General features: G+C 29.9%; 1 protein-coding gene across 1 annotated transcript in view; it reads right to left on the bottom strand.

Moving 5' to 3' along the window:
• The window catches only part of LOC107455647 (uncharacterized), an 84,779-nt gene extending 71,846 nt beyond the window's left edge, over positions 1 to 12,933 (bottom strand). Inside the window, exon 1 of the mRNA XM_016073289.3 lies at positions 12,804 to 12,933. The gene's annotated coding sequence lies outside the window, so the exon portion shown is untranslated. The remainder of the gene's footprint in view (positions 1 to 12,803) is intronic.
• Between the last annotated feature and the right edge of the window lie 932 nt (positions 12,934 to 13,865).

Consider the following 13,865-nt stretch of genomic DNA (forward strand, 5'->3'; position numbering starts at 1 on the left):
AATAAAACAGTAAAATCTTGGAAATTAAAGATAATTAAGTCATCAATATATCTAAAAACAAATTTAATACTCAGAGTAAAATTTTTTTCATAATAATGCAAAAATAAGTTAGCTAAGAGAGATGAATAATTAGATCCCTGTGGTATTCCATTAATTTGAAGAAAGATATCCCTTCCATTGTAAAGATAATTACTAAAAAGACAAAAATTAATCAGAATTTCCCAATAATCAAAATCGCAACAAAGGATATTTTTAAAATCATAGTAATAATTCAAAAGGAAATCTTTTAGTTTAGAAAGGGGAATGCTATTGAAAAGATTCTGGAAATCAAAAGTCGCAATAAAATTAATTTTATTATGTTTAATAAAAACTAAAATCTGCTGATTATTAGTGATAAACCAAAAGAAATCTTCTTTAGAAATATTGTTAGTAATTTTATTTAAGTAGTTAGAGAAAATGGTGCCAGGTTTAGTTATATAAATTAGGTGCTATGAATCTGAAGGATGGTGATATTAGGGTATTTATACATTTTGAAGGGAGGTAAAAAAATCTATCATTACAGACCTATATTATGCACAGTGGTTTAATAAGTTTACATTATCACAGTAAAATGATAATACCTTATTTGTTTACTATCGCATTTAATTAAGCGATTTGACATCAATAGCAGTTTGGCTACTTTTTAACTGCCTCCATATAAGCACTGGTATTGACTCGCATGCTAAATATGATTTTAAAATATTGATGGCATTACATATTAAACTTTATATTAAACTAGATATACGCAATGTTTCTCATCTTTTAATATATATGTAAGTCACATTTGACAGTTAGCTAGTCTACTTTTCTAATGCTAAAGTTTGTAAAGTCAAAAGTTGAAATTTGTAAAACTGTTAAAGCTTGTAAGTAAAATTAAATTAGTGACAGGTTTGCCTTATACGCTAATTGGTATAAAAAAAAGTATTGAGACACTCACGTAGGAAAATGAAGCTGTCAGGTGGTACATCATGATGTGAGGGGGGTGTTTTTCATGGTTTGTTCTGGGACTTTTCGTTTATTTCATTGGAAATATAAACTCTGAGATGTGTGGGACCACTCTGGACGCTGCAGCTCTCCCAACTTAATGGCAATCTACTGGGGCAGGCACATTTCACTTTCAAAAAGGTTAACAGCCCCATTTACACGTCTACATTTGCGCAGCCATGGTTTGATTAAATGGGTGTTCAAAAACAAGAGTACTATCTCAGAGCCCCATTTTAATCCCATAAAACATTTTTGTGACAAATTAGAAGTTAGATTACAGCAAAATCAACCATCGTCACTGCTAGTACCCATTTCAGCTGTGATTGACAATTAGAAGTTGATTATTATTTTACGCTTCCTATGGCAGATCCTATGGTATGATGGTCGAGTCCTCGATACAAAAAGGATCATATTAATGCATGTTTTAGGGCTCACCGAGGCAGCACCACTGGTGGTCCGCTCATTTTTGGTTAGTATCAGCAATAACTTTAAATTATGTTAGCAATGAGTTTACCCACAATTTAAAATATCTTTAAAAGGAATTATATTAGCAAGCAGAAAATAATAAAATTTAAGTTTAATTATAAGCTTGAATTCTATATGAAACAAGAAATGACTACATTGTTCGAATTTTCATTCGAAAATTATGGTAAAATAACCAGCAGCATGTTCATGCAATTAACCGTAAAATGTTTGCTAAAAAACATTTTCTACCTTTGCGGCTTGAAACTAGTAAGGTTAAAAAACTGTGAATAAAAAACTACGAGGTGTTTTTAACCACTTACAACTAGCATGGTTTTGAAACCATAAAAGAGTAACTAGACATTGGAGCTAGGTTTTTTGTTATATAATGGGTACTAGCTGTGGTTCAGTTGTGTTTTATCAAAAGGAAATATTGTGTATTGAGGTGTCATTGCTGGGACTCAAACTCACGTTCTCTCGATCATGAGATTGTCAGATTAGCTCTCTTGGCTGTAATATGTACCCCGTGGCAAGGAAGTAAGTCATTCCGTTAGGTGGGCAGAGTTAGTGAGATAAAATTCTGGTTTTTTAACTGTATTAAATGAGAGCAGTTAATAGACGGTTTTTCTCACAGTTAACAGTTTGAATACCATCTTATTTATGGTTATTTGACTGTTTTGTTTGAATGTAGTAAAATAGCAATTAGGCAAATTGTTATTTAACCATTTTTTCTGAGAAATTTCGAACAGTGTAGAAGAAAGCTTAAAAAAATTTTCTCACACATCACATTATAGTTATGGTTGATGACATGCTCTTTTTCTCCGAAAACTTCTTTTTTTTTAAAAAACTATATTTCTGACAGGATTTTGATCCGAAACCCAGAACTAAAGTACACAATGATACTACACAGCTAATCTTATTTTTTTTACATCATAAGAATGGCCATATAGTTCACTAAACTTGAATCTTGCTGAAATTACGGCACATAATGTATGTAATGTCTTTCTTGTCGCCTTGAGAGAAATGGTTAAAATAAATAAAAGACTAAAAACTATTTCTAAATTCTTTCCGCAATTCTTTCTACAATAAATGGAAGACCAATTAAACGTGTTTATATTTTAACTCCCATTTCCCAATGCTCGTAAATAAAATAAAGTAGGCCGCAACACACATTAAATCATACATCAACACACACTTGAAATGCAACCAAAGACGCTTTTAAAAAACTCTCTGTGGAAAAATTACCCGTCTGGATTTTGTATTCTACTTCTGAGAAAAGTAAAAAAGAATGATTTTCTTCCTTTTGGGTGAAGACGACATTCGCGAAGGAAAAGAGTTATGTCTTCAATCTCGAGCTTTTCCGAAAGGAACTGATGTCTGTTATTTATGCCAATCACCCCAACTATGTCTTAAGACTATTTTTTTTTGTTCGTACATTCCATCGTCCTTTTATTAGAACTTGATGCAAGAATTGCAAGACAATGAAGAGCGTTCCAAAAAATATATATTATATTCTGAAATCTCACCTTTTTACTAGTTCCTTTCATTATGTTAGAGTGGAATTCGAGAATTTGAAATTGAAATCAAATGGCGGGTTCAAATTCTTAAAATTATTTCGAAGTTTTCAGAATTAAATGTAAATAAAAACGTATTTCTCTTAAATTTTGTTAAACGTACATTTATTATTACAACTTTTTTCTAAAATTTTATTATTGAAGATTAGCAATATCTTGATGCTATTTTTCAAAATGCTTGTATTTTTTGTAAGTATTTTACCATTGGAAAATTATTTTATTAAAAAAAAATACCCAGTTCGGGGTGTAATTCGACTGTTATTTTCTTCCTACATTGGATTATTGGCTGCATTTCTGACATAAACTCTAAAAGTGTGGTTTAAAAAGCATAATTGCGATATTTTTAACTCAGATATATTTATCGATACTTTTGCTTTTTGTAAATAATAAAGGTAGACATGCTAACAAAAAGATGATTCGCTAGATTTATACGAATTAGAATTGAAAATTTATTCTGAAATGTGAACATGCATTTGTTTCCAATTCCAGTTTGTATTAATAATAATGTTCTCCCCAAATGCAAAAGAAAAAACAAAGTAATGCATTCCCGCAACAACCCGTAGGAGGCCATGGGGATCACGTAGATTAAGGCTCCAAAAATTTCATGACCAACGGCATGATTGGGGCAGTATGGTAATCTTTGCGCACAGGCTACCTTTACTTCCTTGACAAGCTGGTATCGATCCAAAGCTGGGCGGACTTCAAGCCACCAGTGAGGATCGATCCCTAGTCATTAACTATGACAGTTTGGTGGCTTAACTACTGAGCCACGACGGGTAAAATGCAGAAGTAGCATAATTAAATTATCTGGTTTGAAACATTTACAATTCTAAAACCAAGTTAAATTTTATTTAAGATTAACACTGCACGTTACATCGAGAATTAAAGATAACATTAAATAGAAGATAAATATTGAGCGTAATGCAAAGGATTAAGGAAAGCATAAGTCAAATATAAACAATTTAAGTCACTGACAATATTAAGGAAAACATGAAAAGAGGAATATTTAACGAGTTGCAAAGTATTAAAAAACTATGACATGAAATTGAAGACGATAAATACGATAAATCAATCAAAGCAAATATAGACTCGCCAGTTTGCTACATTGTGTAAAACTCCGGATCAATTTACGATATAAAGTTGCATCTTTGGGTGCATCATCCATAATATTTTGCAATAATATATTGCAATAATATTTTGCGGTAAAATTCATTTTTACCATACAATATTATACGGTAATTTTTTCGGTAATATTTATTTAAATAGAGTGAATCAGTGATTTTACTGAAATTATTGTGAAAATTGCGGTTTATCATATTTTTTGCTACGTAACACGTTTCGGTAAATAAAACGGTTACGGTAAAAATGGACCTTACGGTAAAGAGTACTTTTTAGTAATTATGGGTAAAAAGTACTCATGTCAGTATTTTTTTACCAGTAATTTGATCAGGAATTTCGTACAGTGTATTGACGGACAAATATTTTGATCTGGCGAGTAAATATTTTCTTGAAAATCATTGTGGTTCAAATAAAACTACAATAACCCGGATAAATATTAAAAACGATTACCGAAAGCTTCAAACTTGATAAGCAAGTTTAAAGATATACATTAAAAAATTCTTAAATCTATGCCATCAGATGTACTATCTCCGTTATTTTTTGACACCTCGTATTGTCATTTTAAAGAAATAAGTCTTTTGCAGAAGTTTAGCAGTGAAGTGTTCAGCGTATGCTACGGATTATAAAAAATGAGCTTTTTTACAGTTTCCATTTTCTACATTATTTCATGTTTTTAGTCACCAAAGAGTTATTTGAACTGCATCAGTTAAAATTTTAAAAATTGTTAATATTTTTTCGTGAAAGGGTATTTGGATGCGCAAGTATTTTAGATTGGAAGGCACCAATTAGAGCTAAAAATTCAACTCTGAATTAAAGGGTTGCTTATTTTCTAATATCTAATTTAATAACTTAAAATTGTAACCTCGGGAATTTTTGGACAAAAAATATTTAAGTGATTAATTTTATTAAAATTTTTAATTTTCTATATGACATTTACTTGCAATGCGATGTGATTAGGATGGATTGTAATAGATCTTAGCTCAGACAAAATCTTACAGTTTCATTTAATTTTTTAACCGGCGTTGATCAGCTGATTTAATTGTGAGTTTACAACTATCAATGTTGAACTCCACGGTCTTGTAATTTTGAACCCAACCCAGAAGAAGAGAAAACTTTTAGGTAAAGCATTGGAACAAACTAGTCTTCGTAGAGAGATTTTTGATGGAACTAACTTGTATTTACGTTACATGAAGAAAAATCCAAGAAAATAACCCATGGTTAGCCCGACGGCAAGGAGGTTTTTATCAATGATCCGTTTACCACTGGGGATATTTTACGCTAGTACTATGTTTGGTGCGATCCGGGGAAAAGTTTGAATCAACCAGCTACCGCTGCGATTCGAACCTGGGCTACCTTACAGGGAAGATAACGCTCCGTCCCATAGGAAAAAAAAAGCTTAGTCAAAACTATCAGAAAATTGCGAAATTTAATGTGTTTCTGGATCTATTGGAACACCAAAAAGTTTGGCAATTTTTACGAAGCACCTTGGTTATGGTTTTGGTGAAGCTAACAATAAAATATTGCTTTATAATACATGATAAAATTTGGTTAATGTGATAAAATATGCTAAGTTTATTATGATACTGTACAGCATGACATAAAAACCCTTTATTTACATTTTAGATTTGTATATTTTACTAGATTTTGTGGCATTAAGAACTATAATTTTTAGAACCAGTCATACCAGTTAAAATAAAACAAATAACCTACGATTAAAAAGATAAATTCAAATAAACAGAAAAAGAAAGAAAACGATAAACTCATTGTCTAAAACTAGCAGTTAAGCTTCTTACTACAGCAGGGAGGTGAATCCATTTGATTGAAGAATGTTCCGATTTCGTCTCACATTAAAAAATAAAAATAATTGTCGCATTTTCACATGCTTTAACATTAGAGTGTAAACTTTATGCATTTCTCTGTAGCGTTTTCAGAAAATTTCAAATTTCTACTAAGACTATGCCTATTACACTGCGAGTTGCAATTGCTTCCTAAATTAAATTTTTTTTCTTCGTCATTCTGACGTCAAACAAAATTTGTACTGAATCAACAAATAAATATCAAAAAAAGATAATAATAAAATATTTAAAATTGTATTTTTCAACTAGAATAAAAAAAGGAAAATAGTATTATTTTGTCTGATCTAAAACGTAGAATGTAGGAGGGCTTCTTAATAAAATTCTAATACTAATGAAATTACCCTCTTCGTCTTTCAGAAATGATCTATCCTTTGATTTTCATTTTAGACCTGACGAAGTTAAAATTATATTTTCCCTTCCTATTCTACCTGATAAATGCAGTTTTTAACACTTTTATTTTATAATTTGAAATTTAAATAATTAACTTGGTTTAACTTAAAATATCTTATAACACAAAATAATTTCAATGCGANCGACGGCAAGGAGGTTTTTATCAATGATCCGTTTACCACTGGGGATATTTTACGCTAGTACTATGGTTGGTGCGATCCGGGGCAAAGTTTGAATCAACCAGCTACCGCTGCGATTCGAACCTGGGCTTCCTTACAGGGAAGATAACGCTCTGTCCCATAGGGAAAAAAAAGCTTAGTCAAAACTATCAGAAAATTGTGAAATTTAATGTGTTTCTGGATCTATTGGAACACCAAAAAGTTTGGCAATTTTTACGAAGCACCTTGGTTATGGTTTTGGTGAAACTAACAATAAAATATTGATTTATAATACGTGATAAAATTTGGTTAATGTGATAAAATATGCTAAGTTTATTATGATACTGTACAGCATGACATAAAAACCCTTTATTTACATTTTAGATTTGTATATTTTACTAAATTTGGTGGTATTAAGAACTATAATTTTTAGAACCAATCATGCCAGTTAAAATAAAACAAATAACCTACGATTAGAAAGATAAATTCAAATAAACAGAAAAAGAAAGAAAATGATAAACTCATCGACTAAAACCAGCAGTTAAGCTTCTTACTACAGCAGGAAGGTGAATCCATTTGATTGAAGAATGCTCCGATTTCGTCTCACATTAAAAAATAAAAATAATTTTCGCATTTTCACATGCTTTAACATTAGAGTGTAAACCTTTTGCACTTCTTTGTAGTGTTTCCAAAATATTTCAAATTTCTACTGAGACTATGTATCTATTACACTACGAGTTGCAATTGTTTCCTAAATTAAAATTTTTTTTCGTCGCTCTAACATCAAACAAAATTTGGACTGAATCAACAAATAAATATTTAAAAAAAGTGAATGAAATATTTAAATATAATAAAATAATGAAATAATTAAATAATGAAATATTTTAAATTGCATTTTTCAAGTAGAATTAAAAAAGGAAAATAGTATTGTTTTGTCTGATCTAAAACTTAGAATGTAGGAAGGCTTCTTAATAAAATTCTAAATAATGAAAATACCCTCTTCGTCCTTCAGAAATGATCTACCCTTTGATTTTCATTTTAGACCTGACGAAGTTAAAATTATATTTACACTTCCTATTCTACCTGATAAATGCAGTTTTTAACACTTTTATTTTATGATTTAAAATTTAAATAATTAACTTGGTTTAACTTAAAATATCTTATAACACAAAATAAATTGAGTGCGAATCCTTGACAAATAAAATAATCTTTGGAATTAATTTAGTACTTAAATATCATTCTACTTGATTATCTCAATATTCTACTTAATTATCTCAATATTCATCTTGATTATCTTGATTTTATCATTCTACTTGTTCTGCTTGATATCATTCCACTTGATTATCTCAATATTCATATTTCAATTATATCATTCTACTTGATTATCTTGATTTTATAGTTCTACTTGTTCCGTTTGATATCATTCTATTTGATTATCTACTATTTTATATACTTGATATCATTCCATTCGATTATCTACTACTTGATAGAATTCTATTTGATTATCGACTACTTGATTCGGATTGAAAAATACAATTTTTTATTGTTTTTATTTTGTTAATAATATAGTCTAATTTTTTACTTTTTAATACTTTTAATTTATATTTCAAACTTTGAATTATAAATTTGGTTTAACGTAAAATATCTTTTAGTACTAAATAATTTGAATCCGAAATATTGACAAATAAAATAATCTTCGGAATAAATTTAATACCTTATAATTTGATCATGATTATCTCAATTATATTATTCTATTTGAATAAATCTTCATAATCTTGAATATATCATTATACTTGATTATCTACTAATTGATTGCACTTAAAAAAATACATTTCTTAATGCTTTTATTTTGTTATTCGAAGTCTACATTTTTAATTTTTACCATATTATATTACTAAATGATTTGAATAAGAATCGTTGACGCATAGAGTAACTTTCAGAATGAATTCGATATAATAATATCATAATTTAACTTAAAAACGTCGAAGCCTCTTTTCTATCTTTCCTTTTCGTTCGTAACTTCTTTGTACACGCAATGCATCAAGGGTGTTGTGATGAATGGAGCTTTCGAATGATGGAAGATAAAGGAGACGCTTAAATTTGATAAACGGTGAAAAATGATTCCTTTATCGATTTCTCACATCCAAATGATTTTTCAGCATCTCCTAATATATCAACAAAATGTTAAAGGTCGTTCCTAATGATATTTAGTTATGGCGGGAAGAGAGGGAATTTTGTTACCGTCATGCATGCTAAACAGCAACCACTGGAAATAGTTCTATTTTTAAAGCTAAGAAAATGCATAATTCATAACTTAGTGAATGAAGAACATGTATAGTTACAAATTCATTCTTATTTGAAGATAATTTTTATTATAACAATGAATAGATGAGTAAAAATATTTTATGAGAGCAACAAACACTAGAAATGTTACTGAGCTTGTGTTTTTTTATGACACTTGGGCAAGCCAAGAAAACGAGTCATCGGTCCTTGTGAATCAAGTCCTTGTGAAGAAGCGCCTCTCGTTTGACAAGAGAGCACCTTAAGGGTGAGCAAGGGCTCTATATACAATGGTTCTTATTAAATTATTAAGTATTATAAGAGGGTAGAAATAAAAATTTCTTTGAATAATGAAATAAAAGCCTTAAAAATGCATTTTTCAATTAGAATCAAGTTGTAGATTATCCTGTAGAATGATATAATCAAGATGCAATCATGTAGATTTATTTCAAGTAGAATAATATGATTAAGATACAATCAAGTAGACTGGTTTAATCAAGATAAATAATATATAATCGTGTCGAATGATAATATATTGAATTAATTTAAAAGTTTATTTTATTTGTCGATGAATCGTGCACAAATTATTTTGGATAGTAGGATATTTAAGTTGAACCGAGTAATTATTTAAACTTTGAAATATAAAATAAAAATATTAAAAACCACCTTTTTCAAGTACAGTGGGAAGAATATATATAATTTTATTTTTGTCAGGTCTAAATATAAATCATAGGAAATCTTACTGTTTTAAAAATAGGAAAAGGTACTGCTCATAGCTTACTAGATGAAGATAAGATTAATTCTAATTAAAAGAAAATTTCATCCATTACGATGAATAGCTAAGTAAATAAATTTTATTATAATTTTTTCTGCCGCAAGTTCACAAACGATAAAACATCTCGATCCCTTATTTTAAAACCAACTAAATTCTATTGAATTTTATCACTGACGTTGAACAGTTGAAAATAATCTTTAATGCAATAATTGTTTGATTCCTTATCCTTTATAGTAGTTTTAAACATATTCCAGAACTTATGGTAACTTCTGATTTAGACACGGAGAGAGATTCGCTTTCGTGAAGGATTTTTTGATGGAACAAACCCACATTCGAGTAAGGCAAGGAGGAAAACCTCCAATATCTTGTATGGTTTATCCAAAATCTTGTTTGGATTTGCGTGTTTATCCTTTTACCACTGGGGTTTGCTGCGAGCATCTAAAATAACCTGTCATCGGTAAGATTTGAACCAGAGCTATCTAATTGGAGAGAAGCGAGCATAATATTCCCTAAGCTTGCGGTATCAAACATAGTTAAACATAAGTAGCCTCTACCTAATTCTAATAACAACCTATACCTAAATAGGTTCTTAAGGTGTAATTAACGTGTACGAGTATCAAACTCCGTGTATCTATGCAGGCTTTATTTGACTCAGAGCTTGTTAGTGACTGTGTTAGATTTATGTTGAACGCTATGCTACATTGCAGTATGTACACTGTACATACAATATGCTACGTTACAGTTGCATCAGGGCAACGTACATGTACACCGTAAAAAATTCTGGTAAAAACTTTTTACCCAAAAATTCAGCTTTTTACCGGAACATGTTACGTAACAAAAAATATTATATACCGCATTTTTTACAATAATAATTACCATAAAATCGCTGAATTACAATAATTGAATTAATACTACAGTAAAAAGATATTAAGGTATAATATTTTTGTGTAAAAATGGATTTTACGGATGATGCAGTCATAGAACGGGTACTTCTGTGGCATAACTAACTACCACTACAAATATTAAATACCAAATCGCTAGTGTATAAGACATGTTAACTCGATTCTATCTAGAGGTGCCTTTTGATAGATGACGGTTGGCATAGTCGTTAACTCCTCTGCCACATTGGTGACCCGGACGGGATAAGAACTTGCCAATATTGATGGATGATCCACATTAAACAGTTGATTTGCTTAAAAATAAACTGCTCAAAAAAATCCTGTGAAGTAAATAAAATCTCTCGGTCATTAAACAAAAATTAAGAATAATAACAACAACAACAAAAAGTGCTCTTATAACAAAAACGAAGTAAAAAATAATGAGCGAAATGCTATGACGTAAAAATATAATGAGCAAAATATGACATAAAAAAAGGCATGAATCAATTAGTGGTATCCGTTCATCGAATTCTATCACAGATAAAATTCTGGAAGGGGAGTAATGTGGCATAACTATCTACCACTACAAATATTAAATACCAAATCGCTAGTATATAAGACATGTTAACTTGATTCTATTAAGAGGTACATTTTGATAGATGAAGGTTGGCATAGTCGTTAACTCTGCCCCCACACTTCATACCGTTATTTGATCCAGAAGTTTTTACAGTGTAACAATTATGCTTTTATAACTTCGCCATCAGTTTCATGACAAAATTTTTTTTTGCTAAAATCTTACTTATATAGACTACAAAATCACTAAAACTATTAATTGATTTTCGCCCCAGACTCAGATTCATTTCCTTCGTCATTAAATAACATGAAACTTTATATCATAAAATGATTCTAGAGCAATAATACGGTGTCTAGATCCATTGTTTCTGATTGCTGTCATCGTATTCAATCATTCATTTAATCACATCGCATTCAAGTTAATTAAGTTCCTCAGATTAAGTTCCACCTATCATTTTTTAATTAAGTTAAGTAAATTCACTTTTAAACAGAATATATTATGTATCGTGTGTCTGAATTATTTACTAAAAACTATAAATGAAATTCATTAAAAATGATCTATTATGAAAAAAATATTTTTGGTCGATTTTCTTAGTTGATTTCTTGGCAGAAAAAAGGAAATTCGAAAATAGTTTTGATTTGTGGGTAGAGAATTACTGTAAATTTATGAAACAAAGAAGGATTACTTTGACATAAATAGACTGGTGCAAGGAAGTGTATTTACTTATTTCAAAAAACTTCTCATTTTAATACAATTAGATACTGCTTTAAAAACAGAATTGATTATTTCTAGTTTAAGAAGTAAGCAAATAATTATCAGTTAAATTATAATAGCGTCAAACGGAGATGGTGTCTTAAAAAAATTATTTTTTAAATTTTAATTTTTCAATAAAAATTTGAATGCTAATTCAAAAATTAATTTTGAAATTTAATACAAAATTTAGATCTTTAATGCAATGTGTTAATGTCGAAACCAAAGCAAATCAAAATCCATTTACTTCTAAACCCTTTCTTCCATGCACTTTGTATTTAAACTTAAAAATTACAGGTTTACAACTAAACTTTCCAATTCTGTAATCCTTGCAATTTCTTCTAATAACTCAACCATGCTAATATTATTGGTAAATATGACAATAAATACAACTATTACTAGGATTTAAGAATTAATATAAAATCGTAACCACAAATCTTCAAAATTCATGAGCGATAACATTTTTGCCTACCTCAAGCAACGATGCTTAAGTATAACTGAATGCTCGATTGTATTTGTAGAGAGTTAAACTTTTCCTTCACAATTTCATAATTTGCACATATTAAATCTTTTATTTATAATTTCAAAACGATTGCAAGTCTATATTTTCCAACTTCCAAATCATTTCCACCTAAACCACCCACCTAAATAACATTTTTGCGTGTCTTAAACAACAATCATCGCTTAAAGATAGCTAGATTATTTCATTAAAGCGTTTTTAACCTTTAAAATTTTCATTCTGAAAATATGACAACCTATTTCAAAGTTTTCTCCTTAAGTTAAATCTTCAAAGCATAGTTTCAAAGAAATGGCAACTCGATATTTACCAACTTCAACACCATTTATACCTAATCCTTGCACTTTCTTCTTGCAACTCAACCATTTCAATGCCATAGGATAAAGTTCAGAAATAAAATAGAATTTTTTAATACAAATAATGTAAAATGATTATAACATGTCTTACCAATGGTTTATGAAATCACGTAGTTATAATTGCGCAAATGACGCTCCAATACAAAGAAGCTGGGACCGGGAATGTTCGCGTTCTTCTTTGGAAAATGGAACATTACCGTTTCGTCTCAGGTGTAGGAATGGGAGATGACTGTAGAAAACATCTCTTTGCCACTTCACCTAGAATTGTTGGGCATGCGCCCAACTTCGATCGAAATTTGGGAGTTAGCGATGGGAGAGAAGAGAACAGGAACTTAAACTTTGTTCCCTTTTTCATAAAAGCACCCCCTTCAGTTGAATTAGTCCGAGATTTGTGGGGAAGGGATATTTCTTAATTGGCGGAATAAGCACCGCGAATCCCGAAGGAAACTTATTATAATTTTTTTCTGTGGGTAATTAAAACTTCCAAGGCGTGTAGTTAGTTTCTGGATGCAGTTAAAGTAAGCGTGAAAATTGCTGAGATGCTTAAGAAAAAAAATTCTATGCTGATTCCAGTTTCGTTCTCGAGAGTTAGGTGGAATATTATAATGTATTAGCGAAATAATTGGAATGGAAACTCGTGGACTTCAGGGAATACTTCAAACAGTTACAGCGATAGAATTCCGCAGATAGTATTTTTACATACGGTACCGCTCATTAGTTTCTATAAAACATATATTTTTTTCTCTTTCTTTTTTACATTTTTCTTCAAGAGCATGCATAATAAGCTACTTCGTTATAATATGTATTGGGTCGAAACCTGGTTCCATTGATTCCTGTATCAAGCACTTGTCTTAAAAAAAAGTTAAAATATCAATTGCCTAAAAACGAAAATTTTAATGCAAAGTTGCGATTATTCAATAGTATTATGTGAGATGCACATGAAATTAGGTGCATCATTTGGACAAAGATATACAGTACCGCTTATTAGTTTCAATACATCTCTGAAATTTTTCTTTTTATCGATTTTAATTTTCATGAAACGCATGCATAATTCGCTAATTCACTGGTAAACTCTGATTTCAAAATTGCATCTATCCATTTTCTACATTGTCACAATTATCATAATTGTCATAAACAAAGGTTTAAAAATCTT

This window comes from Parasteatoda tepidariorum, chromosome 4 (genome assembly GCF_043381705.1).
Source record: "Parasteatoda tepidariorum isolate YZ-2023 chromosome 4, CAS_Ptep_4.0, whole genome shotgun sequence".
Lineage (NCBI taxonomy): Eukaryota > Metazoa > Arthropoda > Arachnida > Araneae > Theridiidae > Parasteatoda > Parasteatoda tepidariorum.